This window comes from Elephantulus edwardii, unplaced genomic scaffold (genome assembly GCF_000299155.1).
Source record: "Elephantulus edwardii isolate Elephantulus edwardi_28Jun2011 unplaced genomic scaffold, EleEdw1.0 scaffold00043, whole genome shotgun sequence".
NCBI lineage: Eukaryota > Metazoa > Chordata > Mammalia > Macroscelidea > Macroscelididae > Elephantulus > Elephantulus edwardii.
The window spans coordinates 12,485,705-12,511,657 of record NW_006399793.1 but is presented as its reverse complement, the minus strand read 5'-3'; the positions used below and the strand labels follow the sequence as shown (position 1 = coordinate 12,511,657).

At 38.3% G+C, this 25,953-nt stretch overlaps 1 protein-coding gene and 1 pseudogene across 3 annotated transcripts in view; both read left to right on the top strand.

Moving 5' to 3' along the window:
• The window catches only part of FAM172A (family with sequence similarity 172, member A), a 651,833-nt gene that overhangs the window by 247,036 nt on the left and 378,844 nt on the right, over positions 1 to 25,953 (top strand). The gene's annotated exons all lie outside the window — the stretch shown is intronic.
• On the top strand, positions 6,080 to 8,689 carry LOC102852195 (annotated as a pseudogene).

Sequence of the window (25,953 nt, the reverse complement as noted above, 5' to 3'; positions counted from 1 at the left end):
TGACATTTTAAATAAGATTTAATACTGTGTTTCATAATAAACAAACAAGAATATAATCTGTATAAACAGAGATGTGTAAAGATAGGATAGTTAATATCTTTTCATTGTTTAACTGCTCTGAATTTAATGATCAAGGTAATTAGTATACTCTTAACTATCTTATTTCCATTTCCATAGATAGTTATTCTAAAGTTCTTTTATTTAAATTTTTTTCTGAAAAATTACAATTCTTACTGATATTAACATCATCATCTCCCAAGTTTTCAGTTTAATACATTTTTTTTACACGTATATAACAATTTGCCTCTTTAAGCTACTACACTAAAGTGAATGGTGACTGGAAATCATAGTAATTTATTTATTTAACTACATAATAGTTTTATTTGTTAATGTAATTTTTCATGTCTGTCTTTTTATATCTAAATTTTCCACATCTATCTTAAATTAGGGACTTACTAGTCTATATATAATGCTATAGAGTTGAGCATAGCGACTTTCCACTATGTTTTCTGTGTCTCTTATTCAGAGTGATACCTGTTTACCCTTAGAATAGGGACAGAGAATGTCAGTAGGACAGAATTTAGCCAAGGGGTCAGAGCAAAAGTATAATGGCATGAAGCTAATTGAAAGCAGGAACCAACAGCAAGCACTCCAAACCCCACAGTTGTGGATTAGATTCTGCCTCATAATAACTTTATAGGACAGAGTAGAACTGCTTCATATGTTTTTCCAGTTCCGTAAAGCTTTATAGAAAAAGACTGCCACATCTTCTCCTAGGGAAGAGATGATAGGTTTAAACTGCCAACCTTTGGATTATCAGGCAAACACTTAACTACCATTCCACAGGGCTCCTGTTGAGGAGACACATACCATTTATTTCTCTAAATTTCGTATACTCTTACCTGGTACATGCTACTATATAGGAATTTACATCTAACCTGTGCCACAATAATTAGAGACTTTGACTTAGTAGAGAAAAAAAATTGATTTCCTATTATGAATGGTGTAGTGACTTATCTGCATAAATGGAATTTTCCTCCCTATAGCCATGTTTTGAACTGTATGTTTTTCGTTTAAGCGATCTTCTTTTTCACTTGTCAAAAAGTCATAGAGTTTAGCTTATTCTTAATTCTAGCTGTGTTTTTCACATGGCTTACCAAAGAGAACTAAAACGAAATTTCACAATAAAGAGCATCACCTAAGGAAGAAAATTCCTTCCTTTAACATTTTGCTGGGACTAAAAAGAGATTTCAGCCTAACACAAGTACATCTTCTAAAGAGACTTTAGTTTAATCAGAAAGTGTTGATTGAAAGATACACTTTACTCCTCTGTGGCCTGATTAGGCAGTAGTTTTGAAGAATACTTAATACTGAGAAACAGAGCTTCAGATACTGTTAGAATATCTGCACTGTCCAAGTTATCATTAGCACTCACTGCTATTCCTTGTAGCCTATTCAGTAGTGTAGAAGATTGGCTTTTCCTTACAGGGGTTTTGTTGGTTTTGGTTTGGTGTGGTTTTTCTTCCCCCTTCCTTTCTTACTTTACAAATACTTTTCTCTATCATGTGTTAGAATTTTCCAAAAACATTAATTTCAGCATTCACATCCCCAAACCTCTAATCATCTGGTTATGTTCATTAAACAGTCATGATAAACTATAATGTTTGAACTGGACTTGAGACAGCAAGTAGTTAAGTGTTTTTCATAATTTTTTGTTTTCATTTTACTAACTTTACTAATCTTACTAATAGGGATCTCTGATGGCCTAGTGGTAAGAAGCTGCCTTGCAGTCCCAAGGGGGCGTGGTTTGAATCCACTAGCTGCTCAGCAGGAAGAGAGGTAGTGTCTTCCTGTGTTATTTGCTGCCTCTGAAAACCTGCTGGAGGGTCAACTATGGGCCATTTCTGACTCTACAACACACAACAACAATTTGAAATCAGTGAACTAATCATATCAAATGTAAATGTACTAGGTTATATACCAGTTCATGTTGTCGTGGTTTTTAAAAACCCATCCGTGAAGAAGAAAGATGACTATTTTCCTTGGCTCGGTCAGGAAGGGAAGGAAAGAGATAAACAGAAGAAACACAGGGCTTTTTTTAGGGCAGTGGAATGATTCTGTATGATACTGTAGTGGTGTTATGTGGAATTATTCATGTCACAAACTACAGGACTATCTAACCCAGAGAATGAGCTCTGATGTAAATTATTGTTGCTGTTACATGCCCTTAAGTCATCTATAACTCATAGTAGCCCTGTGAATCACAAATCTGAACCTTGCTCTATCCTGCACCATCTTTAGGATTTCTGCCATGCTAAAGCCTTTTCTTCTAGTCACTGTGTCCGTTCATCTTGATGAGGGTCTTCCTCTCATTCTCAGACTCTCCGCTTTTCCCAGCATGATGCTTTTTTCCAAAGACTGATCTCTCCTGAAGAAGTGTCCAAAGTATGTAAGAAGTTTAATCACTTTGTCTTCAAGAAATACACTGGTTCAATTCTTCCAAGAGGGATGTGTGTTGTGTGTCTTTGTCCTTTTGGCAGACCTTGAGATACGCCATACTAGTCAGAGTTTATGCACTTTAGTTAAGAGAAGTATATCAGTATTGGTTTATCAATGATGGCAAATGTACCATGGGAATTTAAACTGTTAATGATAGGGAAACTTGTAAGAAGGAATGAGATATATGGGAACTCTAGAATTTCTACACCGTTTTTCTGTAGATGATTGATTATTTGTTCCTTTGTACGTAATGCTCTTTTGAATAATTTATATTGTTTTTCATAATCCCTTCTTACTCTTCCTGTGTAACTAATGGCAAAATTTGAATAACTCAAATGCACTTACCCTAGAATAGACCACTATCTTTATTGAAAAATACATAGCAGACAGCATAGGTAATTTTAGCATATCCTGCTTTTGAGAGTAGGCTTAGTTTGTTTTTCTCTCATGTGTGAGTTTGTTTATTTTCTTTTCATTTGTATACTATATTAAAGCATCATCTTTCATAAATTCACTGTTGTTAATTCTCTTTGTTATTCTGCTAGGCAATAATACAGTGGCATGATCCCCAGGGAATGTGCCGCTCACCGACAGGCAGTACCTCCAGCAGTGTGAATCTAGCTGTGGCTCCCTGGGAAAAAGAGGAGCAGTCTTCTCCTGTGCAGTTTACAGCCTCCCAAAGCCTGCTGGAGGATCAGCTGTGACTCACAGCTGATGGCAATGAGTTTGAGTTTGAATAATATTCAGAAAGGATCTGGAGTAATTTAATTTTAGTAAAAACGTTTCCTGTATCTAATAATCATATAACTATTCCACTTCCAATTGTATGTGGTGAAGAGACAGCCTCCTTTTCTTTCTTTGAATAACTACAAAACCAGTCAGTGACAAGTAGGACAGACCAATAACCCAAAAATGTTATTTTGACAGCCTAACTATGCCATGAAAAGAAAAGGCTTTCTGGGCTAGTTCATAAAACTAGAAATTACTCTGCTATCCTGATAGCATTATTGATATGTGCACGGAAATAATTAAACATGTAAGAATACACCTCTTTGGCAAAGTTTTTAGATGATGCATCAAACATTCATTAAACCTTGTTATAAATTACAAAATTTGGTGTAGTTCAAATTGAATTCTCAACAAGTACTAAACAGGGAATTCACCCCTACTAAATGGCCCATAGGAATAATAGGGCAGGTGTACAACAGAGCTCTTACTGAGCCGGCACTTGTGTGGGTATAGCCCTTTAACTGTCCTTTTGAAGATCATGTTTGAGGCTGAATGTGGTGAAGTGACATCTGTAATACTGGGCAGGTGGTGAAGCTGGTGCTTCTAGCTGAATGCCAAATAATGACCCTTCTTAATAGGTTGGGTGGACACCATATTGAGGTGCCTTTGTGGAAATGAAGTAAAGAGGAGCTAATAATATATTCGGAGGGGGTTTTTTTGTGGTTTTTTTTTTTTTACAAGGCACATCTAAAAGAAAAATTCTCTTTTTCAGAAATGGCATCTGATACTCTTAACTAATCTGTTACTCTCCTGATGCTGCTTTCTTCACCCAACTTTCTCTCAACAGACTTTGCAGAATATATTTAGATTTCAAACTCCTATCCTTCTATTCTTTTTATGGCCTATGTAGGCTGTCAACAAACCTCTTGTACACAAATTCTGCTCTAATTTGATATGGGAAAGCATGTAACCATGGAAACGTTCTTTGTACCCTATCTCAAGCCCTGGATGCTTTATTTACCCTTTATAGAGTAGAACAAATAATCTACATACTTACTATTCACTTTTATACTAAATCTCAAGCTAAATAGCAAATATATGAGTGAAATATTTCTCCACAAAGGTAATACGTTAAATCAGGCATGTGTTGTTATTCTGGCTTTATTTAAATAAAAAATAAGTGGATATCATTCATCATGGTCTTTCTTTTACCACAGTAATTATGTATATGACATATCCATGATTCTGATTCCTTGGAATTTTCTTTTATTTGTATAAAGTACAGATATTGTTGCACCAGTAAATTAGCATTTTACTGACCTGCTATTTTATAATATAATAATCTGTATTATCTGTTATCTATTACATTTGGAATTCTCCAAATTTCCATTCTTTATTTCTTATGAAACATTTTCAGATTAGTTGCTTTTCTAAGTATGTTCCAGGCTGACACAAATTAAAGAGTTAAAACACTTTTAACTAATCCTGTGATTTTCCACTTTCTTTGTTATTCCAAGAACCAGTTACATTTCAGGAGCTGTCATCTCTTCTGTGTGTTCTTCCAAATCTTGTTCTTACCGTCACAAGTTTTGTTCCCTGGAAGCTATTAAGCAAGTTTGATTATTTACAGAAATGTATCTGAGATCCTAAACTAATCAATGATTGTATCTTGACCATTTTATAATTTAAATTTACCTTATTACCTGATAGGCCAGCCTGTTGTTTGACTCAAAGTTGAGCCAAGGATTATCTTAAATGATTAAACAGTAAATAAGAGCTATAGTCTAGAGAGCTTCGCCAATCTGTATCAGACCAGGAAACCTACTCCTTCTATTGTTAGAATTACCATTATCATCACTTTTCTCCAGTATTTTTTTTTTCTTTTCACTCTTATCTCAGACCCGCTCTTGTTATCCTTTTCAAAGCAGTGAGCAGTAGTAGTCAGATCCCATCTTACTGTTCTGGTCTTAGGGTCACAGAACCTCAGGCTCCCATGGAATATGAACTTTTTGTTCTAATTTTGTCCGTGTGCCTTTGACTTCCCCTTCACACACACACTTCCATGCTCTGGTACTAATAATAGTTACAACTTGGGTACTTACAAGCTTTTAAATCCCAGTGGCTACTTACTGAAGTAGAGATACAGTTCTTTACAGCAAATAACATCAGTGAAGTACAGCTTCCTAGAAAAACCAACCGAGCAAGAGGAATAAACACCATTAATGGCCTAAGGTTAAAAACAGGCAAGAAGGAATAGGAAAGAACAGATGTAAATAATAAACACAAGGAGGAATTAGTAAGAGGTCTGTTATATTGTGGGCATTGCAATTAATGTCCTGAATGAAAACGTGTGAATTGCTGAAGGGAAAACCAATTTGCTCTGTAAATTTTTTATCCAAACCACAAGGAAAAAAGCCTATTCATTTCACAACCACCTGTGTGAAGGCTGTGTCATTAATATCTATTACAATGCAGTAGATTCTTATAGAACATGTTGACAAGCAGTGTAATTATAATTATCAGTAAAGGCCGTAAGTTTGAAGAAGTTTAGTTCATTAACTAATTTTCGTGGACTGCTCTTCTGTTTTCAATTTGATGATTTGTCTAAGTGTACATTTCTCTCTTCTTAGGGGAATCTCAGGTTTCCCTAAAGAAGATGGGTATTTTGCTTTATTAAATTCTTCCACCTTTTAGACTCACTTTCAGGCTCACCTTTTAACTGCATGTGTGCACACATGAACAAACAAACATTAAAAATTCAGATAGAACTTAACAGGGAGTAACTGCTGTTCAGAAATGTGACACTGCAAAGTTCTGAAATGTTAGTTATACCTTGATTATTTATCCCTCAATGAATAATGTTCTCTTCTACCAGGAAAGACGAGAAAGTGGAAATAAATTACTAAAACTATATATAAAGCGAAAAGTAAATTCAGAGATAATTTTGTATCTTTTATAATACAGGAAAAGTCAGTAGTTCTCAGACCATTTAGTCATTAGCCACTATGAGGCCATTTGACTAATTCTTCCAATTCTTCTGTTACATTTCTTCCCTTAGTAGAATACTAAGCCCCAGAATTTTACCATTAAATCCAAATTTTGAAGATATCTTGTTGTTATGTGCTGTCAAGTCCCCTGTGACTCTATGTACAACAGCCCTAAGGCCTGGTCTATACTATGCCAATCTTATTATCGCTGACACACCTATCCACATTACCCCAGTCATTGAATCAATCCATCTCATCGAGGGTCGTCTTCTCTTGCCCTTTACATACACCCTACCAAGCATGACATCCCTCTTCAAGGATTTGTCCTTCCAGTATGCCCAAAATATGTCAGATGAGCTTCAGAATCCTTGCCTCCAAGGAGTAGCCTGGTCTTACCCTTTCTAGGATGAACCTGTTTGTTCTCTTGGCAGTTCATGGTATATTTAATACTCTTCTCCAGCAGCACAGCTCAAAGGTATAAATTCTCCATCTATTATCCCTAGTCATTGTACAGCTTTCTGATGCACAACAAGTAATTGCAAAGACTATGGCCTGGATCAGGCACACCTTAGTCTCCAGACTGACATGATTGTTCTTCAGTACTTTGGAGAGGTCTCTGATAGCAGATTTTCCCTAATGCGTCTTTTTAATTTCCTGGCTGCTGGTACCAAGAATTTTGATTGTGGAGCCAAGCAAACTGAAGCAATCTTATGTCCATCATGATGCTGCCAGTTGGCCCAGTGGGGAGAATTTTTGTTTTCCTGATGTTTATCTACAATTCATATTGAACGCTGCAGTCCTTGACCTTCTGCAGCAAATGCAGCCCCAGAATTTTACAATTAAATCTAAATTTTGAAGACATAGGACATTTTAAAAACTAGTTCTCAAATTACCTTTACAGTTCAACAGATTTATTTTGTTTTATGGCTGACAAACCTATGTGAGTATTGTTTTTTCTTTATTTCTCTGTTATAAATATTTAAGAGTTACTACTATATTATCACTTATGTTACTATCAAGCTTAGAATCATGTTCCACTTATGGTAGCATTAACAGACTGCTTCATTAGTTGTTTGTAGATCCCTGGTAGATATGTTGATACTGGTTTGTTTTTCTAAAATCAGGAAGTATGTCTAGTATTCATTAGTTATTATATTCTTTTGTCAAGACATCTATTCTTATTTCAGAGGCTTCCTTCTACTAGAGCCAGTTAGAATATCTAAACTATTTGTTAAATACAGAAAAATATTTACATTAATGTTGGTTTTATTTTCTTATCCAGTTTTGTTGTTTTCTAGTATATGGTTTACCAGTAAGGGAAGTCAAGAACTGTAACTATGTCATTAGGTTAAAACTTCTAGACCAAGGCGTCTGAGGGGGGCGGGGACGGGGAGCCCTGGGGTGCTGATGGGGTCTGCCTGAGGGTCCCGGGGGAAGTGGAGATAGTGAAGGGGCAGCCGTTTGACGTGGGCCCTCACTATGCGCAGCTGCAGTACATCGGCGAGGGAGCATACGGCATGGTCAGCTCAGCTTATGACCACGTGTGCAAGACTCGGTGGCCATCAAGATCAGCCCCTTTGAGCATCGGACCTACTGCCAGCACACGCTAAGGAGATCCAGATCTTGCTGCGCTTCCACCATGAGAATGTCATTGGCATCCGAGACATCCTGCGGGCACCTACCCTGGAAGCCATGAGGGACGTCTACATTGTGCAGGACCTCACGGAGGCAGATCTGTACAAGTTGCTCAAAAGTCAACAGCTGAGCAGTGATCACATCTGCTACTTCCTCTACCAGATCCTGCAGGGCCTCAAGTACATCCACCAAGACCTAAAGCCCTCCAACCTGCTCATCAACACCATCTGTGACCTTAAGATCTGTGATTTCGGCCTGACCCGCATTGCTGACCCTGAGCATGACCACACTGGCTTCCTGACTGAGTACGTGGCTGTTACAAGCTGGTACCGGCCACCAGAGATTATGCTCAACTCCAAGGGCTACACCAAGTCCATCGGCATCTGGTCCGTGTGCTGCATCCTGGCTGAGATGCTCTCTAAGTGGCCCATCTTCCCTGGCAAGTACTACCTGGACTAGCTCAACCACATTCTGAGTATTCTGGGCTCCCCATCCCAGGAAGACCTAAACTGTATCATCAACATGAAGGCCCGCAACTATCTACAGTCTTTGCCGGCCAAGACCAAGGTGGCCTGGACCAAGCTTTTCCCCAAGTCAGACCACAGATCCCTTGACCTGCTGGACCAGATGTTGACCTTTAACCCAAACAAACATCACGGTGGAGGAGGCACTGGCCCACTCCTACCTGGAGCAGTACTGCGACCCCACGGATGAGCCCGTGACCAAGGACCCCTTTCACCTTCGACATGGAACTGGATGAACTGCCCAAGGAGTGGCCGAAAGAGCTCATCCTCCAGGAGACAGCTCACTTCCAGCTTGGGGCACTGGAGGCCACCTGACTAGGGTGGACGCCCCTACTTCTGAGAGCCTGGCCCTGCCTCCTGCCTGCCCCTCTCCTGGATTGTTAGCAAATGGACACTGTAACCAGCCCTGGCCCTGGCAGCCCTGTCCAGGGCAGAGGGTGGGCCTTGTCACCTTTTCTCCCTTGTGCTGAGAGCTTTCTGCTCCCGGCAGACCAACACCTTTCTCCCTTCCTTCCTCCAGGCCCTTAGGGGCTCAAGTGACCCCACAGCAAACCTTCTCCCACTTATTCTCCCTGCATCTGTCCTGGCATCCTAATCACTGATAGTTCTGAATGCCCCTCCTGAACTTGTTGGGGGGCGTGCCAGGGTGGGCCAGGGCACTGAGGAGGGACTCTGGGCTACCCTTGGCTTCACCTCATTAAATCCCCACCCATTTTCCCCCAAGGAACATTCCTGAGTCTCAAGGGCTAGTATCCCTGAGGAACAGGGCCCAGACCCGAGCCTCCCCAAAATTTGCCACTTTCAGTGCTGTGCTACTTCTGTGTGTGGGTGATGAGAGGTGGAGGTGGGGTCACTGGGCGGAGGTGCCCACTGCTCACCTCCCCGTGCCTGTATCTAATATATAAATATAGAGATGTCACATGGGAAAAAAAAGATTAAAACTTGTAATACTAGCTTAATCTATTATGTGACAAGTACTTAACTGATTTTTTCTGTTAAACTTTATAATACTCAAAAAAGTCAACTCATTACCATAAAGCTGGAGCTGACTCATCGTTAGCCCTCCAGTGACTTTTTAAAATTTTTTTTAATTTCCATTCATTCATTGTTGCACACTTTCCTCCCTGCCCAACCCTCCCCCCAGTTTGATTTTCTCTTTGACAAGTAAAAAAAAAAAAACACAAAACTTTCATTCTTATACAAACATTTCCCCCCCCCCCCAGTCCACTCCACTATACAGGTTTCATTCTGGGCTCATGTCATGACAATAATACCTAATCATACATTCCTCCTAAACAGTACTCTCCGTCTTCTGTTTTAATGCGGTATATATGTCCTTGGAGAGGGACATCATGCTTGTGAGGGTGGAGGGACAGCGCAGAAGGGGAAGGCCCCCTATGAGGTGGATTGATTCAGTGATTGGGGTAATCAGGATGGGTGTGTCAGAGATGGTGCGATTGGCACAGGACAGAGCAGAGTTTAGGGCTGGTGTTTAGCCCTCTGTACACATAAGGTTGCTATGAGTCGCAAGCAACTCGACGGCACATAACAACAAACAACAACATATATTATTTATCCCTTCTTAGTTTCTCCCCGACTCTGATGTTAGTCCTGCTTTACAAAAGTGGCACTATGCAGTATTTGTCCTTTTGTGACCATAATGTCTTCAAGAGTCACCCATTTTGTATAATATTTCATGAGTTCCTTGTTTTTTCAATGCAGCATAGTATTCCATTGTGGGAATATACCACAGCTTCTCCATTCATTTGTTGATGGACACATGGGCTGTTTCCAAGTCTTTGCTATTATAAACAAAGCTGCAATAAACATGGGTGAGCATATATCTGGTTGGGTGGCAGTTCTGGTTTCTCTAGAGTATATTCCCAGTAGTGGAATTGTTGGGTCAAATGATATTCCTATTTCCAACTTTTTGAGAAAATGCCATACTGCTTTCCATAGTGGTTACACCATTTTAGACTCCCATCAACAGTGAATAAGGGTTCCAGTTTCTCTGCAACCTCACCAGTGTTAGTTATTTGGTGACTTTTTCAAGATAGAGATTGCCTCTCTTTCTCCTTTAGTACTGCTGATGGATTTAAACTGACAGACACCACCTTTGAGTCAGCAGTGTAGCTCCCTATAGACTACACCACCAGACCTCATTAAACCTTATAATAGTAATGTAACTTAAACCATTCCTAATCATCTATCGATAGATGGAGAAGAGATTGAAGTTATTAACAATACTAGCTTGCTTGGCTCCACAATCAATACTCTTGGTACCAGCAGGCAGGAAATCAAAAGATGAATTCTGCATTGGGAAAATATGCTGTTAGGGAACTCTCCAGAGTACTGAGAAACAACAATGTCAGTCTAGAAATAAGGTGTGTCTGATTCAGGCCATGGTCTTTACAAATACTTGCTTTGCATCAGAGAGCTGGACAATAACTAATGATGACAGAAGAATTGATGGCTTTGACTTGTGGTGCTGGAGAAGAGTCTGGAACATACCATGGACTTCCGAGAAAACAAATAGTTGTGTCTTGGGAAGGATGAAACCAAGTCTTACCTTGGAGGCTAGGATTTTGAAGCTCCATCTCACATACTTTGGGCACGTGCCCAGGAGGAAGCAGCCCTTGGAAAAGGACATCATGCTCAGCAGGGTGGAGGGAATAGTACAGGAGAGGAAGTTCCTAGATGAGTTGGATTGATACAGTAACTGGGGCTGTGTGGGCTAAGTTTGTTGAGGTCAGTGAGACTGGCTCAAGACAGTGCAGTCTTCAGAGTTGTTGTACATAGGGAAGCTATGAATTGTTGGTGACTCGGCAGCACCTAACAATAACAACAATCATCTATCAACACAGACACATTTACACCTATATATTGATAGTTTAATTATAAGTTATTATACTGATCTGTTACATAATTTTATAGAAGATTCTAAAGTTGCTTAGGACTCTCTTAACTCCTTTTCAACTCTCATCCTTCAGTTACTGCTTCAGTTAACACTTTAAAATTCAAACAAGAAAACCAAAATATTTTTGCAGAAACTTAGACTCTTGCTGCTTTATATTTCTTTGAATCAAGGGGAAATCTTGATGACCACAGTCCAGAAGTTCCAGGCAAGATTTGTTCTTTAGGAAACTTCTTGATATCATGAGTATTTAACACCCAAAACATTTCCTACATAATACTTACTGTAAGCAGACATTATAGCAGTGTGACAAAATTTTTAGATTTATGTTCTTTTTACGTGAACTGCTTTTTCATATGATAAATTCCAAATGTTTCCAATTTTATTTTGAAGATATATCTGACCCTTTTGCTGACATACATTCATTTCAGAGCTAATAGCAAGAATGCCATAGAAAGAAGTTCTGTAAATGGTATTGCTCACAGAAGTAAGAGCGTAATTATTACTATTTCATTATTATGTGCCATAGTCTTGGAACTGACTCATAGCTACCTTCCCAGCAGATTTTCAGAGGCAATGAATTGCAATGAAATTGACTGCTCATCTTTCTCCCATGGAATACCTGGTGAATTCAAAGCTTATACCTTTGGGTTGACAGCACAACTCCTTACCACAAGAACAACAGATCTTTCTGTAATTAATGTTAAGCTCACTAATCAGAAGAGTACTGACTATACCGTGGACCGCTAAGAAAATTATCAGGTTTGTCCTGGAGAGGGTGAGGCAAGGATTCTGAAGCTCCATCTGACATACTTTGGACATGTTGCAAGGAGGGACCAGTCCTTGGAGAAGGGATGTCATGCTTGGGAGGGTAGAGGGACAGCGCAGGAGAGGAAGAGCCTTGATGAGATTGATTGATTCAGTGACTGGGGTAATAATGGGGGTAGATGTGTCGGAGATGGTGGGACTGGCACAAGATAGGGCATAGTTTTGAGTTATTGTACATAGGGTCACTATGAGTCACAGGTGACTCAATGGCACATAACAGCAACAACAATCAGAAATTGATATTAAGAAGCATAGTGATTAATATGCAATAATAGTGGTATAGCTAGTAAATAGGAAATTATAGTGATTAACATTGTGAGTTCTAGAGATACACTGGACTCCAGTTTGGTATATTAGTGGCTATAAAATTGTTGTTTAGTGCCATAAAATCAACTGATTTAAAATGACCTTGTGGATAACATATTTAAACCTTGCCCTATCCTGTTCAATACTCATGGTTCTCCACAATGCTCAAACCTTACAGCGAACTTCTATTATATGTTGTTATTGATATCCTAATTTTACTGCTGGCCAGTCCAGGCTAACTAGCCTTGCCAGGAAATTTGGAAGACCGCTTCCTGGCCAACTGACTAGAAGATATACATATACATATACATATACATATACATATACATATTCATATACATATACATATACATATACATATACATATACATATACATATACATATACATTCCCAAGAGAGGTAGTTTGATATAATGGAAATTATAAAATGATATGATTAGTGTCATATGCAAGCAAATTACTGCCAAAAGTGGTGCAAAAATCACTACATTGTTTTTGTGTATCAACAGAGAATTGCCAGAAGTTCAAGCTGTGTTTCAAAGAGGCTGTGGCACCTGGGATATCATTACTGATGTCAGATGAAAGCAGAGAATATCAGAAGAATGTCTCTTTGCATTTTACTATGCAAAGGTTTATAACTGTGTAGATTATAACAAATTGTGGCTAACGTTAAGAATCAGAATCCCAGAACTTATACTCATGCAAATCCTATACTAAGACCAAGAGCTGTTGTTTGAACAGAGCAAAGGAGAAAAAGAACAGTGCATGATTTAAAAGCAAGAAAAAATGTGCATCAAGGCTGTATCCTCTCTTCATACCTATTCTATATGTATCCTAAGCAAATCATCTGAGAAGCTGGACTTTATGAAGAAAAATGTGGCATCAAAATCAGACGAAGACTCCTAAATAAGCTGCAGTATGCAGATGACACAACTTGGTTGTTAAAAGTGAAAAGGGCTCTAAATACTTGCTTCGAAAGATCAGAGACTATAGCCTTCAGGATGGATTAGCTCTCAACATTAAGAAAACAAAAATCTTTACCAGTAGCCTAAATAAACCACATTAATGATAGATGGATGAAATCAAAAGACGTTTTTGCTTTGGGAAAGTCCGCTGTCAAGGAACTCTTTAGAATACTAAGGAGCAATGTTGTCAGTTTAAAGACTAAGGTCTTTAAAAAGATTAAGGTGTCGGGGGATAAATAGTGAACATTGAAACAGATGAGGGGAAGAACTGTTTAAAAGGAATATATCATTAGATACTATTTGTGTGACAACAATCGAGAATAAGAGGTGCATAGCAAAGTGGACTGGGGTGGGAGGAGGCAGGAAACTGCAACAATTAAAGAATCTTTTTAAAGAGAAAAGTGAATGTGGGGGGGGCAGAAAAGGAAGGAAAATATCCAAAATTGAATGAATAGAAATCCAAGTTTTCTGTGAACTTTCATTAACGTATTAATACAAAATAAAGGGGGGAAAAGACTAAGGTGTGTTTGCTTCAAGCCATGTTCTTTTCAATCACTGTTACACATCTGAGATCTGAGTGAATAAGTTTCATAGAAGGATGCCTTCATGTGTTATTGGAGAAGGATACTCAGAATTCCATGGACTGTCCAAAGAGAAAAATACGATTTTGAGAAAGTGCAAAAGGTATTTCTTAGAGGCAAAGATAGGGAAACTTCATCACACATAGTTTTCAGTAGTTGCTAGGAGAGGCCATTCCTTGAAATGGACATCTTAGAAAGGTGGATGCTTAGTGAAATATAGGAAGACCCTCAACAAGATATTAGGCTGAGTGACTACAGTAGTTGGCTCATGTATATCAGGGATGGAGATGATGCTACAGGATAGGACAGTGCTCAGATCCATTGTTATATAGTTGCTATGATTCAGCAGCACCTAATAACAACAGCAGCAGCAGTTTTACAGTAGTTTGATATGGTGGCTGCTATAAAATCCACAGACTTACTGCCGCCAAGTTGGAACCAACTTGGAACTGAGCCCTACACTGGGTTTTCCAACACTGCAAATTGTATGAGAGAAGATTGTCCATCTTTCTTCTATAGTGCAGCTGGTAGATTCAAACCTCTAGAGAGACGCTGCCTTTAGGGCACACTAATAATAGGTCTACCAGAAAAGGTTAAGGAAAATTACTAAATTAGATAGTACACAAAAAATGTATAATATGCTTGTCATAAATTAAGTACTCATATAAAGGCCAGTTATTATTTATAATTTTTTATTCTTGAACCATCTTTTGTTTTTGTCTTCTTTTTTATTAATGTTTTTAATGCAACATATATATATGTATGTATATTTACAGCATATTCTTTCCATTTAATTTTCCCCCCTATTCATTCATTGAAAAATGTTGCACATTTTTCTCCCTGCCCCTCCCTCACAGTTCATTTTTCTCTTTGAAAAGAAAAAAAAATTCTTTCATTGATATACAGTACCCCCAACTCCCTATCTTTTAGACTTTCTAAAAGATAGAGTTGCTTTCCCCTTTCTCCCTCCCCTCACCCCAGAGTAAGGTTGCACATGTGGTTGGAATTACTATATTGACTGAAAGTAAGATGACTGAATGAATTATCTTTTACTTAGTCATTTTGTTGATTTGGTGCTTTATTTATCATTATACAACTATGGTTCATTGGTCTTATTTGTTCTGTGTGCTGATAGAGTAGTTTTGACATTGTTGAGAACTGCTATGCTAGGTAACAATTTGTTCTGTTAGACATAACGTGGCAGTGACTCAGAGTTACTGTGACTCAGCAACCATCAAGAGGTACCATGAGCCAGTACTAAGACAGAGTCTAAAATGAGAAAATGGAAATAGCATTGAGCAATGCATGAAACAAGATAAAAAAAATAATTTGTGTCAGAAACATGTACTATAAATATATGTCACCCTGGCTTTGGCTAATGACCAGTATGCTACCCTTAAAGGCTAGTTTTGAGAACTTTATATATAAGTAATTTCTAATAGCACAAAATAAAACAGAGGGGAAAAAAAACCATGAATATAGTATGTAAGAGAAATGATAAAAGGAGGCAAGAAGTATTTACTAGGATATCCACAGACAATAAGAAATAATGCCTTGTTTGGATATGTGAGTACTTACCTTGTGATGACAAACAGGAAATTCGAAGGTATGGGGTAAATATGTATTGAACTGCTCACCTAAATGTAAGCAGCTCATATTCCTCAGATATCCCATAGAGGGAAAGATAGGCAGGCAGCCCCCTGGATAAAGGTTTGCAGCCACAAAAAATTGATGGAAAGTTGCCTTGAATCATAATTCTCCTGGCATTAATCTCCTTTTTTTTTGGTTTTGGATGCATATTCATCATTAACCTGTTCGCTTCAAGGTGGATCCAAATTATAAAGCTGTTGTAGGACAAAGAAGAAAGTTCCATTGATTTCTAAGACTTACCTCTTGACGAAGGAACTCTGAAGGCCTAGTGGGTAAGGAGGATTAGTTTTACCCAGCCCAAACACAGGCCTTTCTAATTTACAGCTGTTTCATGGGCGAATGATGTGATTTATAACCTCTGTAACTTACCACTACAGGCTCCGTTAGGAATTGGTTCCAACTTTACAGCAATTTTTATTTGGTACTCAAATCATTTGCTTGGCTCCACAGTCAACACTTTTGGCACCAGCAGCCAGGAAATTAAAAGATATATTGCGATGGGAAAGTCTGCTATTAGGGACCTCTCCAAAGTACTGAAGAGCAGTGGTGTCACTCTGGAGACTCAGTTGTGTCTGATACAGGCCATGGTCTTTGCTATAAATTGTTATGCGTCAGAGAGTTGGACAATGGCTAAGGAGGCTAGAAGGAGAATTGATGCCTTAGAGCTGTGTTGCTGGAGAAGAGTATTGAATGTACCCTGGACTGCCAAGAAAACAGACAGATTCATCCTAGAGTGGGTTAAACCAGGCAGCTCCTTGGAGGCAAGGACTCTGAGGCTTCATCTGACATACTTTGGATGTATTTGTTAAGGAGGAACCAGTCCTTGGAGAGGGACATCATGTTTGGTAGGGTGGAGGGACAGTGCAGGAGGGGAAGACCCTCTATGAGGTAGATTGATTCAGTGACTGGGGTAATCGGGATGGTGTGTCGGAGGCAGAGCGATTGGCACAAGAGAGAGTAGTGTTTAGGGCTCTTATACATAGGATCGCTATGAGTCGCAAGCGACTCAATAGCACTTAACAACAACAACAACTCAAATCATTAAAACTTTCTGATGGCTAGAGTAGTCGCAGGATTTGCAAATTAACTGTAATCTGGTACGTAATGCAAAAAGGTTCTTAGAAATGAAGAAAAGAGATTTTTATCACAATATCTCTTGATACCCAGTGAACTTTCTTTGTTATAGTTTTGTACCACTAAGTAGGAGCTGAACTTGCAGTGTTTTTAGAGGCAATAAATTGCAGGAGAGGGAATTGCCTCCTTTTCTAATGGAGCACCTGGTGGATTAGAACAGCATTCATTTGCATGGCAGCAGGACTCTTTACCCTTAAGCCACCAGATGTTTTCTATTTATTTTGGCTTCTTCACACTCTAGTGCCATTTTTAGAGTCTATTCTGATGTCCATTTTGATTTTTTCTTTTTCCTCTTTCTTCCTTCATGGAAGATACTAAGGATATCATAGCTTATCTGGACTTTGATCATTGGAGTTCAGTGCTTCAAATCCTGTTCTTAGGATGATCTTAAGATATATTCAGATGGAATATATGCAGGATCCTATCTTGGTTCTTATGAACTTATTTTCATTTTCTTTTGCCTCAATTTCAACTTGAATATGAATCATTGATGGTCTGACCCAAAATTCGTACCTGGTCTTTTTTGACTGCCAGAATTTATCTTCTCCAATGATTTCTTCCACAGATATTGTCAGTCTGATTTTTTTATGCAGCCCCTCAGAGGAGGTCCATGTATAAAGTTGTCATTGTGCCTTTTTAAAAGGATCTTTTCAAAGAATAGATCACTGACAATAAAAAATTCTATCATTGTATTACCAGAAGAAATAAGATTTCAACAGCTCAAGGCGAAAGAACTGAAAAACAAATTTAAGCTTTGAATTGCAATATTTAAAGATGCTATGGGCAATATATTAACTGACCCAGAAAGCCTCAAAAGAAGATGGAGAGAATACACAGAATCACTGTAAAAAAAAAAAGAACTGACACTGAAAAATTTCAGGAAATACCATATGAGTAAAACACATTGGTAATTGAAGGAGAAAATAGAAGCTGCATTGAAGGCATTGGCAAAAATAAGGCCAGACAAATCAATGGCTTACCAGTTGACTTGTTTCAACTAACAAATGCAACCCTGGGTGTGCTCAGCAGTCTTTACTGGGAAATTTGGAGGACAGCTGTCTGACCAATGGATTGGAAGAGGACCATATTTGCTCCCATTCCTAAGAAGGGTGATCCAACAGAGTGTGGAAAGTACCAAGGAATATTATTAATATCACATGCAAGCAAAATCCTCCTGAAGAGCTCTAAAAAATGGGTAAATAGATAGGGAACTGCTGGAAGTTCAAGCAGGAATTATAAGAGGCTGTCGCATCAGGATAATCATTGCTGATGTCAGATGCATCCTAACTGAATGTAAAGGATACTAGACGAATATCTCTCTCTGCTTTATTGACTATACAGAGGAATTTGACTGTGTGAATCATAACAAGTTATGACTGACATTGAGAACTTGATTGTGCCCATTTGAAATCTATACCTAAACCAGGAGGCTGCTGTGCAAACAAAGCAAGGGGAAATGACATGGTTTAGAATGAAGAAGGAATGTGTTAGGGTTATATTCTCTTTTAATAGCTATTCAATATGCATACTGAGAAAATTATTTGAGAAGCTGGACTCTGAAGAGAAATGTGGCATCAGGATCAGAGGGAGACTCATCAGTAACCTGTATTATACATAGCTTGCTTGCTGAAAGTGAGGAGGACCTGAAGCCCTTGTTACAGAGGATCAAAGAAGACAGATTTCATTATAGAGTGCAACTCCATATCAAGAAGCCAAAGATTCTTACCACCAGACTGATAGGTATCATTGTGATAGATGAAGAAAAGATCTGTCAACAACTTCATCTTACTTGGATCCACAATTAATGCCCTTGGTACCAACACTCAGGAAATTGGGAGTTGTATTGCATTGTTAAGGTACAATTGGGAACCTCTCCAAATTATTGAGGAGTAATGCTGTCAGTTTGAGGACTAAGGTGTGTCTGCTTCAGGCTGTGGTTCTTATCACTTGCTATCCATCTAAGAGCAGGACATTGAAAAGGATGACAGAAGAAGAGTTGCTGCCTTTGAGCTGCAGTGTTGGGGAAGAACACTCAACATCCCATGGACTTCCAAAAGAACAAACGAATATGTCTTGGAAATCATGCAGCCAGAATGTTTTTTTGGAGGCAAGGATGATGAGGGTTCGCCTCATACTTCAGGCATGTTGCTAGGAGGAGCTATTCCTTGGAAAGGGACATGATACTCAGTAAGATTGAGGGTCTGTGAAGGAGAAGGTGATCCTCAAGCAGGTGGATTGACATGGTATCTACTGCCATGGGCTCTAGTGTGTCAAGAAGTATGCAAGTGGAACACATAGGACAGTGTTCAAGTATGGTTTTATAGGGTTTATAGACCCTATAGTACTATAGAGTAGTACTCAAATAGATGGCACCTAACAACAAAAAGCCACTGGAGCTCCTTAGACCCATAAGTACACTGTATACATTTTAACTGCAGTATCTTTTCTTGATCTTAACATGAAGATTTTTACTTTACTATCCTGTGTTACTAAGAAAATCTGCAAAGCAGTCAAATATGCAAGACAGCTAGTATCTCTGCCCCATATGCTTATAACACTAGTTGCTCGCAGTAACTCAGTAATGTTCACTTCAAATAAAAGAGACTTTTATTGTCACTTTGAGTCAACACATAGTTGACCTTTCAACGGATCTCTGGAACTGTATCCCACGTGAGGAACTTGCTCATCTTTTTTTCCTGCAAAGCTCAAGATAGATTTCATCTGCCATAGAGGCATGGTCTTTGAGTTAGTCATGCAACTTCCAATGGACTACACTACCAGGAAGCTAATATTGTATTACAGTAGCTGTTGTTGTTAGGTGTTGTCGAGTCAGCACCAATTCATAGGAACCTTGTGTACGACATAATGAAACCCTACCCTTTCCTGTGCTATCTTTACAGTCCAGCTGTGTTCAAGCCCATTATTATAGTCACTGTGTCAATTCATCTCATTGAAGGTCACATATTTTTCCTCTGATCCTCACTTGTCCCATGCATGTTGATCTTTGCCAAAGACTGACCCCTCCTAATAAATATACTCAAAATATGTGAGATGAAGACTGACCATCCTTGTTTCTGAGGAGCACTCTGGATTCATTTCTTCCAAAATCTGTTTGCTAATGTTTTTGGCAGTCCACAGAATGTCCAGTTTTCTTTACCAACATCATAATGAACATTCTTTGATATTCTTCTTCCTTAACCACTTTCATGTGCATATTAAATAATAAAAACACTGTGGCTTTAATCAGGTGCATTTTAGTCTTTTGAGTGACATCCTTGCACTGCTAACTCAAAGACAGGAAGTAAAAGTCCACCAGCTACTCTATGGTACACAGATGAGCCGACTTCTCCCATGCAATTTACAGTCTCAGAAAACCTCTTGGAGGGTCTGCTGTAAGTTGTGTATGACTCAACAGAATATAACAACAACAACTATTAAAGCCATTAAAAACCAATTGGCAGTAGATATTTTTAATTTCTTTTAAAAGTTACCCTAAACTGATAATCTAGAACAATTTTCTTTTTAACAGCCTAATTAACTCTTTTTACTTGGACCAAGGATCTGCATTATGCAGGTGACACAATCTTACTTGCAAAAACTGAGGAAGACCTGAAGTATTTGCTTCGTGATATATGGAAAAGAGATTGAAGTTGTTAATTTCAGCTTTCTCAGATCACTAATCAACACTTTTGGCACCAGCAGCCAAGAAATTAAAAAAAAAATAAAATAAATGCGCTCTTGGGAAAGCTGCTGTCAGTTACTTCTCCAAAGTGCAAAAGAGCAACCATGCCAGTCTGGAGACCTAAGTGTGCCTGATTCAGGCATAGTCTTCACAGTTACTTGCCATGCATCAGAGAGCTGGACAATTATTAGAGTTGAGAGAAGAAGAATTTGATGCCTTTGAGTTGTGGTGCTGGAAAAGAGTGATGAGCATACCATATACTGCCAAGATAACAAATAGGTTTGTTCTGGAGAGAGTGAAAAAAGACTGCTCCTTGGAGGCAAGGATTTTGATGCTCTCTCTCACATACTTTGGGCATGTGGCCAGGAAGGACCAGTCTCTGAGAGGGACATCATGCTTGGAGAGGTGGAAAGACAGTACAGGAGAGAAAGACCCTAGAGAAGATGGATTGACACAGTAACTGGGATAATGGGGTGAGTGTCAGAGACAGTGAGATTGATTCAAGATATGCCAAAGTTCAGAGCTCTTGTACATAGAGTTGCTAAGAGTTGCAAGCCGCTTGATGGCATATAACAACATCAACAAGCAAAATAGTGCTGAAGATCATCCAAAAATGGCTACAACAGTGCATTGACAGGGAACTGCCAGAAGATGCTCTGAGAGTAGGGATATGATTGTTTATGCCAGATGGATGTTGACTGAAAGCAGACACTTCCAGAAGAGTGTATTTCTTTCTTTGTGACTATGCAAAAGCATTTGGATTTGTGGTCATAATGAACTATGCCTAATATTGAGAAGACTGGGAATCCCATAACCCTTAATTGTGCTCATGCAAAAGACCAAGAAGCTGTTGTTTGAATGGAACAAGGAAACACTACATGGTTTAAAAGCAGGAAGGGTGTGCATCAGATTGTATTCCCTTATCCATAGCTATCCCAGCTGTAGATGAGCAAATAATTCGTGATGCTGGCCTCTTTGAAGAGGAATGCAGAATCAGGAAAGAAGGAGGACTTATCAGCAGTCTGTGTTATGCAGATAGTACAGAGTTGCTTGCTGAAAATAAGGACCTCAGACACTTGATGCACAAGATCAAGGACTACAACCTTCAATACAGACTACATCTCAACCTCAAGAAAATGAATGCCCTTAACACTCGCCCATAGGCAATACCATGATAGATGGAGAAAAAAACTGAAGTTATCAATGATTTCATCTTACTTGGATCTATAATCAACATCCTTGGTACTATCTATCAGTCAGGAATCAGAAGAGTATTGCTTTAGGCAAGTCTGCTGTCAGGGACCTCACCCAAATACTGAAGAGCAATTATGTAATTTTGAAGACTAAGGTACACTTAATTCAGGCCATGATCTTTTCAATGACTGTGTTTTGCATTTGAGAGCTTGATGATGAATAAGGATGACAGAAGAATCAATGTCTTTGAGTTGTGGTGTTGGAGAAGAGTACTGATAATTCCTTCAAATGCCAAAAGAACAGATATGTCATCTTGGTGGTTGTTGTTATGTGCCAACTATGACCCACAGCAACCCTATTAACAATGGCTCTAAACTTGGCTCAACCTCACCATTTCAAACACACCTGACCCCCTTTTCCATAGGACTGTGTCATCATCTCATCCAGGGTCTTCCTTTTCTATGTTAACCGTTTTCCCTTCCAAGCATGATGTCCTTCTCCAAGAACTGATTCCTCCTGCTAACAAGTCCAAAGTATGTGAGACAGAGCTTCACAATCCTTGCTTCCATGGAGCAAACTGGTTTTACCCATTCTAGGAGAGACCTATTTGTTCTCTTAGCAATCCATGGTATGTTCAGTGTTATTCTCCAATGCCACAGCTCAAAACCATCAATTCTTCTGGCATCTTTGTTGAGTGTCCGGCTCTCAGATGCATAGTAAGCAATTGAGAAGACCATGGCCTAGATCCAGGCACACCTTAGTATCTAGACTGACATAGTTACTCTGACATTCTTGACAGTTCCTTGACAGAAGATTTTCCCAAGGCGACTTGCCTTTTGATTTTTAGACAGGTGGTGCCAAGTCTTCTTAATAGTAGATTCAAACCAGATGAATCATTGACAACCTCAATTCTTTCTCCACCTATCATGACACTGCCTATTGGACTGGTGGTGAGGATCTTTGTTTTCTTGCTATTGAGATTCAATCCATTTTGAAGGCTGCAGTCTTTGACCTTCTGTAACAATGCTTCAGGTCCTCCTCAGTTTCAGCAAGCCAAGTTGTAATAGCTGCATAATGCAGGTTGTTGTCGAGTCTCCCTCCAATCCTGATGTCACATTCTTCTTCATAAAATCCAAGCCTCCCACATAATGTCTTCCACATATAGATTGACAAGGTGTGGAGAAAGAATGGATTCCTGATACATTCCTTTATGGATTTTGAATCATGCAGTAATCCCTTACTTAGGGGGAGGGTAAGCTTTGGAAAGGGATATCAAGCTTGGATAGGTGGAGGGTCAGTGAAAGAGAGAAAGACTCCCCCAGCGAGGTGGATTGACTTGGTCAGTGTGACAATGGGTTCAAATGTATTAGAGATGATAGTGGTGCTATGAGTCATAATTGATGTGATGATATGTGACACCATTGTGATATTTATAGGGAACTGTGACAGACTGCAGCTAATGAGCTGCACTGCCAACCAGAAAACACACCACTTGAATCCTCCCAACAACATCTACCATGTGATGTCTTGGGAAAGGTGCAGCCATAGTACTCCTTGGTGTCAAGCACAGTGAAACTTCGTTTCTCATACTTTGCACATGTTATTATGACACGCTGTTCCTTGAAGAGGGATATGATGCTTGGAAAGCTAAAGAGTCAATGAAAGAATGGCAGAATCCAAAAAGATGGATTTACAGTGACTGCAGTGTTCTGTTCTTTGGGTTGCTGTGACTCCTATTCAACTTGATGGCACCTAACAACAACATATTTTTTTTTTACAAGTGACCAGTTTAATTTATTGGCCATTTCTTTTAAAATAACGTTCTCATGCTGATTATAAAATTAATCTGAAATATGGCAGGCATTGGAGAGGAAAAGTAACTCATAACCATTTAAAAATTTAGAACCATAGAGAACAACATGTTAGCAGCCATGAGATGGCGAATGAGGACTCACTAGTAAGCCAATATTTAAGGAGTTTAATTGCTAGGTAAGGCTGAAAAAGCATTGCCAGTTGTGTCTAAGAGTTAAACAGCTTCTTAATAGCAAATCAAGGATTCAGACAAAATTGCTTTGATAACATAATTTTTATAGGGAGCTCTGATGGCTTAGTAATAAGGAACTGCCCTGCCAACCTGAAGGCACACTATTCAAATCCTCCAAGTGGTCTGCAAGAGAAGGATGGGCAGTCTCCTCCCATTTGATTTACTGCCTGCTGGAGGGTCAACTGTGGATTGTTTTAATCAGAAGGTACACAACAACAATAATATCTAGTTATCTTGCTCTTTGGGAATATGGGTTTGGGAACAATGATTATCTAACCTAAAAGTCAGTCATTTGAACTTATTAAAATCTCTATGAGAGAAAGATGTAGAGATCTGCTTCTGTAAAGATTACAGCCACAGACTCATCAGAGGAAAGTTCTACTTTGTTCAGGAGACATACTGAGCTGGCAATGTATTTTTGGTTTTTACTTTATTCTCCCAGTTTGCCATATTTTGAGCCCCATTTTATTTTTATAGCTTATACCTTTTACTTTTGAGCTCCAAGTTCAGTAACACTACAATCTTACCTATAAATAAGTTGAAGAAAAGTATTTCTATGCATGGTAAGTTTGATTAGTGTGTTTTGGGGTGGATCAAGAAGTAAATTCTACCTTTGCAGGAGAAATTTGGATCTCAAAAAAGCAAAGAAGGGCACTTTGCTTTTTAGAACTCCTTTTGATTCAGACTACTTAGGGACACAAACTCTGCTCTTGCCTATTCATAGTTGTGAGGAAATCAAGTGATTTCACTTGAGGTATAAAGTTTGTTTACACTAAATAATCCTACCCTTTATGTGCCAACTTGCACTTCGTGCTATGAACTGGGTATAAAATGAGGAAGGCTTTGAAGTTTGTGTGCTGAAGATCACTGAGAATCTGATGCTTTAACCACTCCTTGGATTTTATTTAATTAACATTCTGTAGAGTATGGAAGTTTACACTTCCTGAGGAAGATGTTAGTGTAGCTTTTTCCTCACTTTCTGTGGTGTTCAATTAAAAAAAAAAAGTCAGCATATGTCACAGCAATTGCAGAAACCTGCCAAAGATATTACCTCTTTACCTCATTTCTCATTTTGCTTTGGGAACTAGGATAAGTTAAAATTTTATATTTGAAAGAATATTTTAAACTTATTTTGTTCACTGATGTATACATTCATCTAATTCCCACCCCCATTTTCTCTTAAAATATACGTGGCTTCTTTCTGAAATTGTAAGGATTATTCTTAGACTGTTGAAACATCTGGTTGGATAGTCTTTCTTCTCCTGTTGTTACTGCTATAAAGATAGCTGTCACTGTGGATTTTCAATTTTAAGACAAGGTCATCTGTATCTAGGATAGCCATAATCATTAAGTCTTCTCCACTCTTTTAATTAATGTTTTAGGCATAGATTTCTTATTAAATAGTTTTGATATTATGATGTAGTCTTTAAACTTTTAAAGTGTTTTCTCATTAAAAAAAAAGATGAGAAAAATATTGATGAATTCCATTTTGTTTTTTCTTATTTTTAACATTTCATGACTATATTTACTAGTTGGTATCACATATATCTAAATTGTTCTGTTAATATATATTAATATACATATTTTAAAATAATAATAAAAATCATGCCATATTACATTTAAGGGTTGTTTATGTATTTTAAAAGTTTTTATTATCTTCTGTTGCTAATAGAAGAGTTTAATCTTTGTACAAAATTTTCTACATCCAAGCACTTTCCCCATTATCTTATCTGAGGAAAAAGATTTTATATTAGAGATTTATCATAATGCTTCCTGAAAGATTTTGATGAATATAAATCATATATTTTACTTAGTGATGTATATTCTAATTGCGGTTTTATCTAAAATGTTTTTCTGATTTGATAAATAAATGTATCTTAAATTTTAATTTTTAGACCTATAATATCTTTGTAGCTCCACACAATATCTAAATTTGAAGTTTAGTTTAAATATTTAAACATTTTATTCCTTTGGAGTTAGGACCATAGCAAGATTTAATTCTAATTTGCAATTTGGACAAATTAAAATACTTGTACATAGTTATCAAATGAAGTGTTATTTACAATAATTGATAGACATTTCACATTTCTATAATGCAAAATGTTCAAATTCTTCTCAACAACCTACTGCTTTTCCTATTGATATCCACTTGGCAGACTTGGAAAGAGAAAACATCTCTTACATATCCATGATCAAAAATGAACGCCTGATGGCCTGAAGGTTGAAATAATTATCTCTGGTGGCCGTGCAGATCTCAATGTCAAAGCTAAGAACCACAGGG